General features: G+C 37.3%; 1 protein-coding gene and 1 pseudogene across 1 annotated transcript in view; one reads left to right on the top strand and one right to left on the bottom strand.

Moving 5' to 3' along the window:
* The window catches only part of LOC137246669 (transcription factor E4F1-like), a 123,413-nt gene that overhangs the window by 14,585 nt on the left and 93,759 nt on the right, over positions 1-15,069 (bottom strand). The window lies entirely within an intron of this gene.
* The window catches only part of LOC137246017 (F-box-like/WD repeat-containing protein TBL1XR1), a 50,146-nt pseudogene that overhangs the window by 32,195 nt on the left and 2,882 nt on the right, over positions 1-15,069 (top strand).

Below are 15,069 nucleotides of genomic sequence, written 5' to 3'. Positions count from 1 at the left end.
TATGAAATGAAATGTCAACACGCATAAGCATATGGTTGTATTTCAATGCACAAAAATGCTTTAAAAACGTATGAAATGGTTAAAAGAATGTTGAAAAAAAATTGATAAAAACTTTAATATAATAAAAAGCTTCTTTTAATAACAGCAAATACGCCTTATAAATTCTATATATACATCAATTGGTAAGGATTATCTCATTTCAAAATTTAAGCTAAATAATCTTAAAGTTTTATTTTTTGAAATGGATTCGAGCACTGTGCGTGTGAATGTGTGACTTTTCAGCGATCAGCTGTTAGTTGTGCTACTTGGTAAGATTTACAATGCCCCCATAATTCTAAGTGCTGCTTCTTTACTTATCTGCACCATTTATATTTTCAGTATCATAAAAAAGTACTACATTAATGCTTTCTGAAATATGAACTAAAGTGCAGGAAAACAACGCCTGCGGCCTGTATATCCTTCTGTGGGAGGATTTATTTTTTTTCCTGAGTGGAAATGGAAAAGTTTTACTCAAGCTGGATCTTCAGAGTATCCCATCGTCCCCAATTAAAGAGTATGGAAACATACGTCAATGAGATGATTGACGACCTGGAACAATGTCATGAAATCACAGAAGAGTATCTGGGAGGCTTGTAATACGAAAGCTAGGGATCAGTGTTATTTCCGTTATGGAATGCGATAATAATAGCGCTGCCTATAAAGATAGTGATTATTATTATTATATTTCGATGTGGCAATGCTGGTAGTGAAATGTCAAAATTTACGAAAAGTTCAAACAGAAATCGAAAAAAACAATAAATTTTTTGTACGGGCCAATAATTTTATGCAGCTATTTTAGCAAAGGGAAGTATTTTTGATATATATTTTATATTTAGATCATTTACTGCTTTTATTCCTCATTTTATATTTCAGAATGGCACCAAAACTGCATCATCCACAAAACGTAGCCGAGCAACAGCAGAGCAGATAAGAATGATGGTGGACCTGCTTGAAGAGGTCCCTGGGTTAGCGTCCGACAGATTCCAACGGATGCACGGCAAGTTGGAGCAGCAGAAGCAGTGGAACAAGCTAGCGGGCAAGCTCAACGCCGTTGGAGGAGCTTCAAAGAGTGCAGAAAAATGGCTTACGGTAAGTACTGAGGAAAAAAGGGGGTACATTTTAGGGATCTGAAAATCCGTTTTTAACTAACTTCCCGGTGACCTAGGGACTCAAAAATCACCACATAGTTTGGGGCGTAGTTATACTACAACTTGTAGAAAACAAAATTGAGTTAGGTGATGCAGGGACCGAGACATCTAGAAAATTAATTTTCCTATAATATATGTTTCCTGTGTGATATACTTTATGTTTTAGTGAATGTGATGCCCAGAGTTCAAATAAAAAAAATAAGGTTCACCCTAATAGTTCATACTTTTTTACAGGTCTGGCGCGATCTAAAAGATCGCACGAGCAATCGAGTGAAGGACATAAATAACCAGCGGGCCCAAACGGGAAATAGACCGACCTCGGTGGCGCCTTTGACCGATGCAGAGAAGCGCGTCGTGGAGCTAATTGGGAACCGATATGTTGAAGGCGCAGGCATATTTAGGGACAGTGTGCCTATGGATGAGGTCAGTATAAAGTTATACAGCTATACCTATTATCATTATTAACTTATTGATTCATTATATTTTAAATTTTTAGGAAATGCATTTGGTGATGGAGGAGGATGAAGGAGAAGTGGAGTACCCCGAGGAGCTAGATGCCAGTAGCGAGGTGCAATCCCAAGGCGAGGGTGAAGAGCAGCCAACCACAATTTCTGCTGCCATTGCAGTAACGAAAAGATGTGCTGCAACCACCCCTACAACTCCTGCAATTCGCCCTACAACTCCCACAACCACCCAAAGAACTTCTGCACTTTTTGAAACAGCTAATACGTGTGACTGCAATAACCACATGACGATGAGTGAAAATTTACACTTTGTTTGCAAATATTTCCTGACAGGAATAGGATTCTTTATACACGTCTTTTTAAACTTTTTTGGTTGCAGTTGCGTGGTGCCACATAGAATTACCTAAATGTTACCTGCTTCTCTGTAGAAATTGCTGTGATCCTCTGTCCCCGTAAATGTTCCTGCAGGCGCTCCGCAACGTCTTTGGCAATGTCAGGACTCACCCGGTACAACTTCCTAAACTCGGAGCAAGCTAGGTCAAATGGATCGTCTATTTCCCTCAGAAACGCCGATCTACTGCTGCGTGCCTTGCAACTGCATTCCAGGACATACTAAAGGCAACAAACTCGAAAGCCATATTTTTTTTAAATAAAATGTAATTTTGCACAAACCAAACGAAAGTAAACAATGTTTTAACAGCTTACACAAAATCTGCATTAAAATAGCACATGCCAAATCGACAACGTTAAGTTATCGGATTTGGAGTTGGCAAAAAGTTAGTGAATCGAAAAAGTGTTAAAATTTATGTTAAGTTAATTTAACATCTCCAAATGTAGTTAAAAAAGTTAGTGAATAGCGCTACAGATTTGTCAATAGGGGGACTCATGTAACCGTATCAATGCCTTATAAAGTGTGTAAACGTATAAATTTATCTAGTGCGTAAACGAACTGTCAAATTTTGTATGAAAAATCATTTACACAATTCGTATAAATTTACGCGCACATTTCATTGTGTAAATGCGGTAAACTCAAAGGAATGCAACCTTGCAGACATTACAGCAGGCATTTTCATCAGAAATCTCCAACAACAGCAAGTCATTTACAAGAATATCTTAGTAAAGACGTTTTAGTTTTGATTTTTCACTTAATCTTGGCATGTTTTAATTTGTATAACAATCAAAAAATTTTTGTTTGGCAATAATACAGCTGATAAACAATCAAGTTTATCAAGAGTATTTCTAGGTGCGTTCATATAACAGCGTGTGTAAATGGATATAATTTTACACCTTATAAGTTTATATGCTTTCATGAGTCCCCCTAATATTATTTTAGTTCTGCTACTTTTAACACATTTATAACATATAGTTAGAAGTAATACTATGTCTACACGGTACACTATTTCGGTAGTATGATTTCTTAAATTACATTCCTGTCCACACGATTATGCTTCTTCTTTTGAATAATTTCAAAAGACATTTGTTTTCGCTTTTTTCCCACAGCCGAATTAAAACGTTCAAGATAAACATATGTTTTTGAAATTTGACAGCTAGTGTGGTCAAACCATCGATTATTTTGTGTAAATTGAAATCGACCACAGCGTCGCTCAGTAAATTGCACATAATTTGGGTCCAATTTCGATGAAATTAAGGAGAACTTCTAATTTCGTTTGACAGTTTTCACATAACGAAATTAGCAAATTTCGAGCTAATTTCGGCTGAAATTAAGAATCTTCCGAAATCAAATTGATTTTGGTGCCGTGGAGAGATAACATAAGAAACATGATTAATGAATCCATTTATACGTGTTTCATTTATTTTCATTGAGAAATAAGTTCGTAAAAATAAAAAGCAAGTTTTTATAAAGTTCATGTGAAGGCCCATAGATAAAATGAGTAATAGAATGAACTTTGGTTTGTATATTACATTTTTAAAATAAAAATATCCTACCAAAAAAGGATTAAAACCTCACTAAATTTTTTCATTTTCGTACTTAACTACACCAGCTTTTATGATTCAGGATTTTGGGCATATTTTGAAAACCTCCGAACATCATTCCTTTAAGGTTGAGTAACACAGCACAGTGCTGTTTTAACACTCAGTAAACTGCGGCACGCACACGCACACTTATCGATTTATTGGTATTAGTCTAGTTGAGGGGTCGACTGCTAATACGCTACCAAAAATATCGAGAGATGTGTCAAACGACGCGTCTTGACATAAGTATTAATAATCCGAAGGCGGAAAATAAAAATTTTAACGCGTTCAAAAGATATTAACGAAAACCCGAAAAAGACCCGCGGGTACCTCCGAAACCGGGGGTTGGATCCATAGTATTTTTGCGAAGAACACCTTTCTGCGTTGGCGGTCTTCGGCCTCGCTTATAAAAAATAACCCTGGGCTACGCCATGCCAAGTCCGGGTGTGTGGTATAATGATGCACAATTTTTTTTGGGGGTACCAACACAACAACAACCACATGGAAATCGCCAACTTCAACTGCAAATATCTCCGGATATAGATAAAATTTTTCTTTTCCGCCATCGGATTATTGGTCTCGAGATTAATACGCCTCTTTTGACACCTCCCTCGATATTTTTGGTAGCGTATTAGTCGACCCCTCAACTATACTATTACCGATTAATTTATAACGCAGTGGCACACTCGATGGCACAAAGCTGAATATGCAATGCCGCTCAAACTGGTAAATGCTCATAACACAGTATGGCAAGGTGCACACGAGGCTACGTGTCATAGACGCTGCAGGCGAAATTTGTACGCTTTGATGCCGAACACATGTATTTGAATGGAAAGCTGCATACGAGGCGTCAGCACACTGAAAGCGACAAAGCATGAAATTTTCGTGTAGCTAAGCATACAGCAATGTTGGTCGCTGAGCGTACGTACGCTTGAAAAAAAGGAAGAAAAAGATGTTTGTTTACATTTTTTTGTATGCAAATTTGTGCAATTAGTTAAAAAATGTTACTTTAGTTAATAGAGGTGCATGAAAGGTATATTACCAAGGCGAAAAAGAGTATTAAACACCACAAGAGCCCTGTTAGACATTGTTGAAGCGTTTAAAAGGCTAAGAAGTGTTGGAAACAAGAAATCACCATTTTCTCTAGTCCGCGCTGGTTTAAAATTGCTTTTCATAATTTACAAAGGTACGGAGATGCAAACAACGTTTAATACCTATTTTCCTTTGGTTTCGAGGACGGAGACAGCTGAAGAAATTTAATTTTTTATTTTTCTCAATAATTGTTTGCTTTTTGTAGCGACGCTCGAAAGTAGCTCCGTGTGCAGATCTTGAGGCGTAGAGAAATTGTAGCAATATGAAATATCTTGTACGCATCTATAACGCGAAGCCTCGTGTGCACCTTGCATAACACGCTCTATAGCACAGAGGATGGCACTCAGATCATAAGTGCAAATACATACATATATGGTACATTGTGCTTGTGTGTTGATTGTATTCATAGTCTTGCCAGTGTATTACGTTTGAAAGATGTGGGCACAAAATTTATATTCTAAGTTGAAAATGGTCTATTTAAACAAAAGTTGTGTTTATATAATGTAGATTACCTAAACATATATTAGTATCATAACTTTTATTTTTAACTAGCATCTAAGGGCATTTTCTCTTCATCAAATAAATTTTTAACAGCTATACAAAAAAAGCTATATGCAACTTCATGGCGGAACCATACAAGGAGGCAGCACGGTGACATACGTACAAACATAAATACAAATTGCGTGTCTTTGTTTTTGTAAATCGATGAACTAATGTCAAAATTGTTCTGCGCCGGAAGTTAACGTGTCAAGTCATGTTAAAAAAGTACAAATCAGCTGATTTCCGGCTGTCCCCAGTTCTTGGTTTCGCCATGCCTTATTGCAAATTTGCTGAAAATCCATTTATTTCGAAATGCTATGCGGAAAGCAATTCGATCAGCTGACATTCCCTGCAAGAACACTTTCACTTACATTACCCGTGATCACGTTAAAAGTTTTTATGAGTTTCTAAATGGTCAATTCATATATATATGCATGTCTGCGTATTTTTATGGCTTCGTGGCGTTGTAGGGTTAGTGTTTTTGCTGGTTCATATGCGATTTGGCGCTTACGATCGGGTGTATTTTTTTGCAATTGCGTAGTGTTAAAAAATCAAATGCAATTAATCGTGAACTTCGATGATATATATTGGAGCGATTTAAATCTTTTCTTGCTAAATTTTTCAAAGAAAAACCCCCATTTTGTACGGAAAATTAATAAAACCAAATGTATTGGATATTTTATCTCTTTTTATTACTTCCATGGAATAAAGAAACAATATTCGGTTCGTAAAAATTGTTTTAAAGTATATATATTTTATATAACTTTGTATATTTGTTGGTTTATATCACTTTATAGAAAAATTTAAATATTCAGTCTGTGCTACAAGTTCATATCACATTCTTGTTGTTGTTGTAGCAATTTTTCGCCGAACCTAATAACTGCGACCGATCACAAATTGTTATCAATATCCTCTAACGGGAGTCCAAGGAAACTTGCTGTTTCAACAGGGGTGGACCATAATGAAAGGGGCGTTGGAGGCGTTGGTTGTACATTACAATTAAAGAGATGGTTGGTGTCATGTGGGGACATATTGCAAGTGGGGCATACATTTAGTGTATCTGGGTTGATTCTGGATATGTAAGAGTTTAACCTGTTACAGTATCCAGAACGAAGTTGAGCCAGAGTGACTCGCGTTTCCCTGGGGAGTATGCGTTCCTCTTCCGCAAGTTTTGGGTACTGCTCCATGAGTACTGGGATCACCGGCCAATTCCTGGCATAAGAGTCCGACGCCTGTTTGTGGAGTTCACCAGGGACCTGCTTGTGGTTTTTTGCTTCATGCGGCTGAGTTCTCAGGTGCCGTATTTCCTCAAAATGGTTACGGAGATTACTCCTTAAGTCCCTGGCTCATCAATCAGATGTCTGTTGGGATGCCCAGGTTTCTGGGTATTCAACAGGAACTGTTTGTTAGCATCTCATTTCTCTCCCTGATGGGGAGTATTCTCGCCTCATTATGTAGATGGTGTTCTGGGGACATAAGAAGATAGTCCGTGGCGGTTCTGAGTGCAGTATTTTGGCGGGCCTGTAGCTTATGCCAGTGGGTTATTTTTAGGCTTGGCGACCATATAGAGGACGCGTAGCATGCAATCGGCTGGCCAATTGCTTTGTAAGTGGCAATGAGCATTTCTTTGTCTTTTCTCCAAGTACTGCCAGCAAGGGATTTGAGGATTTTATTACGGCTCTGGATTTTCGGTACAATTGCGGCTGCGTACTCACCAAAATGTAGATCCTGATCAAACGTCACACCGAAGACTTTGGGGTGTACGACTGTCGGTAGCGTAGTGCCATCGACGTGGATGTTCAAAATGTTCGACATTTGGGACGTCCATGTTATATATAAAGTCGCGGAGGATTTAGTCGGTTATAATGCCAGGTTTAGCGAGGCGAAAAAACTGGAGAGATCGGGGAGGTAACTGTTTATTCTGTTGCAAAGCTCATCAATCCCTGGGCCTGGGTCTGTGGCCATTATTGTGCAGTCATCGGCGCAGGAAACGATACTAACTCCCTCTGGTGTGGAAGGTAGCTTAGATATGTAGAAATTAAACAAAAGTGGGGATAGGACACCACCCTGTGTCACCCTCTATTTAATTCTTCTTAGTTTTGATGTTTCATTTCTAAATTGCACCGATGCCTGCCGACCACCAAGATAATTTGCGGTCCACCTTTTAAGACATGGGGGAAGAGCATACCCTTCCAGGTCTTGCAGTAACGTGCCATGGTTGACCGTATCAAAAGCTTTTGATAGGTCTAGCGCTACGGGTACTGTTCTATGGTGAAGGTTTTGATTTAAACCGCAATTTATCTGGTTGCTGATGGCATTTAGCGCGGTGGTGGTGCTATAGAGTTTTCTGAAGCCATGCTAATGGCAGGCCAGCTGCAAATTTGCTTTGCAGTAGGGGAGCAAAATGGCTTAAAGCGTCTTGGCTACTGGCGACTTAATGCCACTTTTATGGAGAGGGATAAGAAAGGATTCCTACCATGCCGTCGGGAAGATTCCATACTTCAAAGATAGGTCAAACAGATCAGTAAGAGGTTTGTAGATGAATTCTGCACATTTTTAAGAAAGCATGTGGGAATTAAGTCAGGGCTGTATGTAAAACATTTTTTTAGGGTCTTTAGGTACAATAAAACATCTTCAGGTAATAAGTGTGGAGCAGGGATTCAATTATTTGAATGCGGTTCATAAGGATATTTCCCAGGCGGCAAAGCAATCTCGCCGGAATAATTAGATTTGAAAAATAGAGAGAAGAAATTCGCAATCTCTTAATTGTCACTAGAAATGTTACCATTAAACTTCATAGCGGAAGGAAAACTCTTTACCCCACGATTAGAGTTTACGAAACCATAACACGACCGCGGGTTGCTAATAATTTTCTTCTCAATTTTACAGACGTAAGCTTTATAGCAATTTTTATTAAGTTCAAAATACTTATGACGCAGTATAGCATAACGATCGTAATCGGAATGTAAGCCAGTATTCTTATATAATTTGAAGTAACGTGACTATTAGTTTTTCAAAGATTTTCGTTCTTTAGTGATCCAGGCTTGCATTGGTTCATTATATGAACAAATACGTTTGGGCACATACTATTAAAATATATACATACTAATAACACATATTATTAAAATAAAAAATGATCTGATCCACGCCCGCATTATGCTAAGGACAAGTTTTTTTAGAAAATTTTTCATTTAGTTTTTTGAAATTGGCGCTCGAAACAGTTGGCGGTTTATTAATAATGATACCGAAACACGTCTTTCTATACCTCTAAAAATTGTTTGAATGTGTTTCGTGAGTAAAACTCAGAATTTTATGTAAAAAAAAACAAAAAAATTTATTAATATTATGCTTTCATTTTTTTATACTTTAAAGAAAAAATTAGCAGCAGCAACCTCTGCCATGTTTGTCGTCATCGCTCGGCGGTGCTTATTCCATAAAGGGCGCCTGTTCTGCACACAATTAATTAATTTTTCACTCCATTGCAGAAATAATTAATTGTTTACAGTAAGGCAAGGTGCACACGAGGCTTCGCGTTATAGATGCGTACAAGATATTTCTTATAGCTACAATTTCTCTACGCCTCAAGATCTGCACACGGAGCTACTTTCGAGCGTCGCTACAAAAAGCAAACAATTATTGAGAAAAATAAAAAATTAAATTTCTTCAGCTGTCTCCGTCCTCGAAACCAAAGGAAAATAGGTATTAAACGTTGTTTGCATCTCCGTGCCTTTGTAAATTATGAAAAGCAATTTTAAACCAGCGCGGACTAGAGAAAATGGTGATTTCTTGTTTCCAACACTTCTTAGCCTTTTAAACGCTTCAACAATGTCTAACAGGGCTCTTGTGGTGTTTAATACTCTTTTTCGCCTTGGTAATATACCTTTCATGCACCTCTATTAACTAAAGTAACATTTTTCAACTAATTACACAAATTTTCATACAAAAAAATGTAAACAAACATCTTGTTCTTCATTTTTTTCAAGCGTACGTACGCTCAGCGACCAACATTGCTGTACGCATAGCTACACGGAAATTTCATGCTTTGTCGCTTTCATGCAGCTGACGCCTCGTATACAGCTCTCCATTTAAATACATGTGTTCGGCATCAAAGCGTACAAATTTCGCCTATTTCGTCTATGACGCGTAGCCTCATGATGGAATTATAGAAGGTGGCGTATTGCGCATGTAAAATTTATTTTAAAGGCAATTTTTACGTCATTTTCCTTTAGCTCTTGTTTTTTTCTCTCTTTCTTTCATTCGCTGAAGAAGTCAAGTGTAACGTAGATGCGCAGAACGAAGCAATTTTGAACTCACGAATGCACAATCTTATTTGGCGTAGCCTCGCGTGCACCTTGCCTAAATGTACGCAATTTATCGGACGATAAAATTGAACACGCGCGAATTTATCGGCTGTGATTCGGTGATCGGGTGAAATGTACACACGCTCACCACCACAAATCATCGCAGAAGATATCGCAATCACGAGTTCAAAATTGCTTCGTGCTGGGCAACTACGTCACACTTGACTGCTTGACCGAATGAAATAAAGAGAGAAAAAAACAAGAGCTAGAGGACAATGACGTAAAATTGCCCATAAAAATAGCTGATCTTTTATTTACATGCACAATGCGCAATCTTGTGTGAATGATTCGTGGGTCCCCACAAATCACCTACATAGATTGCGCATTCGCGAGTTCAAAATTGCTTCGTTCTGTGCATATACGTCACAATTGAGCCTTGAGCGAATGAAAAAAGAGCGAGAAAAAAAGAGGTATTGGAAAAGGGTCAATTCATACGTCATAAAACCAGCCGATCTAATGTTTACATGCGCATTGCGCAATCTTCTTGCGTGATTTGTGCATACGTTCATCTAAATTCTATATCACTACTACTGAACTGTGCATCAAACATTACAGTACAGATACACAACGAGAGAAGGAGACAAATCTCAAGGCTGCCGTTAAACTTTTGTAAAAAAGGTGCTTAAATATATGTATATTTCAATAAGCCGTCTTGCTTCTATGAATATTGTACATTAGGCTATTTCGTTCTCCAAATGAAAAAGTAAGCTTTTGCTTTCCATTGGTATTATAAAATTTTCAAATCATTGCAATTTAAATATGCACGCGCAGAGATTCGAGGAATATATCTCTTTATTGCGAGATGCTAATGGCACCCTTCTGGTTCAATCTGGCCGGAAAACAGGATTTGTTGGTATGATCGTTGCTTAAGTAATATTTTTTCCACTATTTGAGAGGTTTAAAAATTTTGGCATGACATAGCTTTTAACTTATAAGCTTCCTGGAAACCTTTTTTGGTGCAGTTAGGGCAAGAGGGGTTTCAACAACAATCCCAAAGCAGTTCAATTTAAAAGTGCATATAGATGACTCTTAGTAAGGCACGAGTTGAGTGCGACTGAAAGTGGGAATTGTACCTTCGACGGCGAATCCATTCTAGAGGCATCATCAGCGTCTACTAGCATCCTTAAAAAAAAATAGCGAGGTAATAGATTTCGAGTTAGCAAATGTTTATGTTAATACGATGTGGGGATTGTATATGTGGACAATGTTGTTCGTTATATTGCTGGCTATGTTGATTGGAAGGTACAAAAGAAAATAAAATGTTCCCACATGTCAAGGGCAATTGATAGGTGAAGAAATGCCTTTACTTTTAACGGACCACGGTCCGTTTGTCGCACCATCTGTGGACGTATGTAATATTTGTATAGTGTCAGAGAAAGCTTTAAGACAAGTTCTCAAGGCATGCCCAATTGGAAATTCAAAATTAAGTTTAATAAATAAAGTTTTTCAAAATACAAGTGATGCCTTCTCCAATAGTATCATGGACGATCACATAGCCATCGAAAATTTATTTAGCAATGACATCTTTAATAATCACCGGGCACAACTGTGTAAGGAAGTAATAAGTTTTTATTTGGATATTCGTTTGTTTTTTGAAACGATAAAAAGCACGGACGAAAAAGACTATGTTAGAAAAAAATTTACAAAATTTATATTATTTAAGTGCCGTGATACAAATATTTTGTTAAGTGTAGTTCATTACATAATTCTGTGCATTGTGTTGAAGTAAAATCCTGCCTTTGGGAAGTTATTTTGCTAACTTAGTACTTTTGAATTTATAAATCTTTTGTTTTTTGCATTTGTATTCCACAATACGTTCATATATCTACATTCATTTCCTGCATTAATTCTTGTGTATTTTTTTTCTTCTCTATTTTTGTTCTAGGAACAGCTGTTTGCGTACATTCAGTGCGTTCCAGCCGTCATTGTGCTATTGCTGTCTTAAAGGTGATAATCCAGTGCTTCTAAATTGCTTATATTTTTCTTTAATATATCAGTGTCTCTCAAATTTCTTACTTTTGTTTTTAACCCTTTTCAAAAGTAACCATATTCAAGTTTATATTTACATTTTTTTTGCTAAAATTTTTAAGACGACTATAATGGCAACTTCTTGCGTATTTGAAAATTGTAATGTGAAGAGCGACTCTGATCGTTTTGTAGCATTTTGGTTATGTGATAGTCTCGGGCATATAAAATGTGCTGGTTTGACTGGAAGAGTGGCTGACATTTTGAATGAGGGTAAAGGGGTTCGCTGGTCCTGTCCAAAGTGTCGGTATACTGAGGTGGATCTCTTCAGGCTCTTTAAAACAGCAAGAAGCGGTTTTATTGAAATCGGTAAGGAGCTTGATATCATCAACCAAATTTCAGACTTACGAAGCGGCATTTAAATCTTTTAAATATTTTGAGACATCCCCGGCAAGAAAGGGGAGGAAAACTACTAAAGAGCGGAAGCTTGCGGATGATGCCCTGGGCTCGAATCCAGCTTCTTCCGCTTCTAGTGTACCTATTCCTGTTTCTTCATCGAACTCAATATCTTCTGCTTTACCTATTCCTGTCTCTACCTCTAGCCTTGGCAACGAATTGACCATATTCAATTCGCCAGGCACTCAACAAGAAACTTCAGGGCTACCACAAGGTCTAAATCAGATGTTAATCAGGGTTATCCCCCACACCCCACACAACTTATAGTTGTTCCTCCAAGAAAAGCTATCTTTGTATCCCGCTTCTCAGGTGATACAACTGCAGACGATATAAATTATTGTATATCGTCAAAAATAAAGCCGAATGAACTGCATATAAGAAAATTAACATTTGACCATGATAGATGCACGGATTTTAGGTCTCGAAATGTCGCTCACACTCCACGACCTATTCGTGCCTCAAAAAAATAGTTGTAGACCTAGGCGTCAACTTCTAATACCAGAATGTGAGGGGCTTGAGCACTAAACTATAGATCTTTTTCTTAGCAGCCATGACCTTACTTTTAAGGTACTAGCATTTACCGAAGCCTGGCTAAAACCTCATGTGCTCAACTCTGAAATTCTATGTAATAGATACGAAATTTTTAGAAAAGATCGTCAAAGTAAAGTCGGTGGTGGTGTCTTAATCGCCGTAGATGTTAGCCTATCTGCTGAAGAAATTTTGATTCTTGAAGCTGACGAAATCGAATTTCTTTGCGTTCGTATCAAACTCTTATCTATGCATTTATACATTACTATTAGCTACCTTCCTCCGCAATCTGATTTACAGTTATACAACAAATACGCTTCGATTATAATGTCTGTGACTTCTTTGGCTACTTCTTCTGGCTTGATTGTAGTTCTTGGTGATTTTAATTTACCGTGTGTAACGTGGAATATGATTGATGGTTGCTTGGTTCCCTGTTCTTCTCGAGAAATCTTTAACGAGTTCTTAAGCAACCTTGCAGATAGTGGGCTTTTCAGGTTATCGGCATTCTGAATAAGTTTAGTAAATGCTTGCACCTAATATATGTCAGTGATAATTCTAGATTATCTTTATTCCGAACTGACCCGTTGGTACTGCCTGAAGATGTATATCACCCTGTATTGGAGTTAATTGCTCAAACCTTTAGCCTTCCAAAACAACGTAACACCTGTAATAATTTGTCTGCTGCTAGGTTTATTTTTTATTTATTAACATATATATCCATCCTGACACAAAAATTTTGAAAAAATTATTTAACACTGCCAGTCACGTGTTATACAATAAGGTATTCTGACAATTAAACATACTTAACATAAAAGAGGGAGAAGTAAGAAAATGAGAAATAGGGATACATTATAAAATGGAACACAAAGAGGAGAAAAAAAATTAGGTACAAATATTTTGAAAAAATAAAAAATAATATGTAAAAGTTCACATTCAATAATATAGGAGGTATTAAAATTGAGTTTTAGTTGTTAACAATCATTGTAAGAACTAAACACTTTATTTCTAAATTGCAGTGTATTAGTAATAAGCCTTAAACTAACTGGAAGTGAGTTCCAAAGACGTACCGCGTTGATAAAAAATTGACGTTCATATGTCACAGTTTTGTGTCCAGTGTAAATAAGCAGTGCCGACCTTGACGATCGAAGAAACTGAAGCTTCTGGTATAAATAGTTTGGTTCCTTCGTATGAATAACCTTATGTATGAACAACACTGTTCTGAATTTTAACAAATTTTCAAAAGAAATATTTAACAACTTTACGGCATACGCAGACACATGGTCAAGTTGTTTTAGCCTAAACACGTATCTGGCAATGTTGTTATAAACAACATTAAGCTTGGTTTTACATACAGAGTCACAATTAGCATAAATCTCACAGCCATACAGTAGCGTAGGTATTAAGTACGCTTTTGGAAGAAGAAGTCCAATGTGTAAAGGAGTGAAATACTGTGTTAGCCATAGTGTACGAAGCATTCCATACACTTTACCTACTGTACTAATGATATGATTATTCCATGTCAGAGTTTGATTAAATACCAAATCAAGGTTTTTCGCTGAGTCAACATATTCAATAACTGCACCGTCTAGCATTACCTTGTCTAAGTTTTGTGTGTCGAAGGCTTTTATGCGAATGACAATACATTTAGATTTAGCAGGATTAATTGATAAACCATTCGCAGATGCCCATGCACTTACATTCGTCAATTCAGAGTTAATATCATTAATACACATGCCAACACGATCAAGAGGACAGCACACATACAGTTGAACATCATCAGCATAAATATGAACATTAAAATATCTTAGCGCATTGGGTAAGTCATTAATATACAACACAAACAACAAAGGGCCCTGGATTGAACCTTGGGGAACACCCCTGAGTACAGGTACAAAATTAGACCTATTGCCACCAACATACACGCCCTGAGATCTCTGCACGAGGTAGGACCTAAACAAAGCAGTGGCATGAGAAAAGAAATTAAAAAGATGTTGTAGCTTCCGACATAGAAGCTCATGATCAACTGAGTCAAACGCCTTGGAATGATCGAGTAGAGTTAGAGAAGCAAGATTATTTCCATCAATTTCCATCCTAATGCTTTCTATAACATCCAACAGAACCGAAGTGCAACTTTGCTTCGGTCTGAAACCAGACTGACGTTCTGTTAGAAGTCTGTAATCATGCACAATTACATTATTTGCTTATGAAGGATACGCTCAACAACTTTAGACAAAAATGGTAGGTTAGCAATTGGCCTGTACTCGTTATTTTTCTTATGTACAGGAATGATTTTAGCAACTTTCCAGCACCAGGGGAATACACAGGTCGTTAGTATGGAGTTAACTAGATGGGTCACATGTGACAGAATCCTTGGCAATATAATTTTGAGAAACATTGCACTGGTTCACAGTAGTTGTCAAGACTAACACGAGGATTTGATACAAGCAAACTAGCAAAATTAACGTTAATTTCATCTAAGTCAGAGTGAATAGGTACACTTTC

The sequence above is a fragment of the Eurosta solidaginis genome, chromosome 3 (assembly GCF_040869045.1).
Source record: "Eurosta solidaginis isolate ZX-2024a chromosome 3, ASM4086904v1, whole genome shotgun sequence".
Lineage (NCBI taxonomy): Eukaryota > Metazoa > Arthropoda > Insecta > Diptera > Tephritidae > Eurosta > Eurosta solidaginis.
This window is presented reverse-complemented; position numbering and strand designations above follow the sequence as displayed.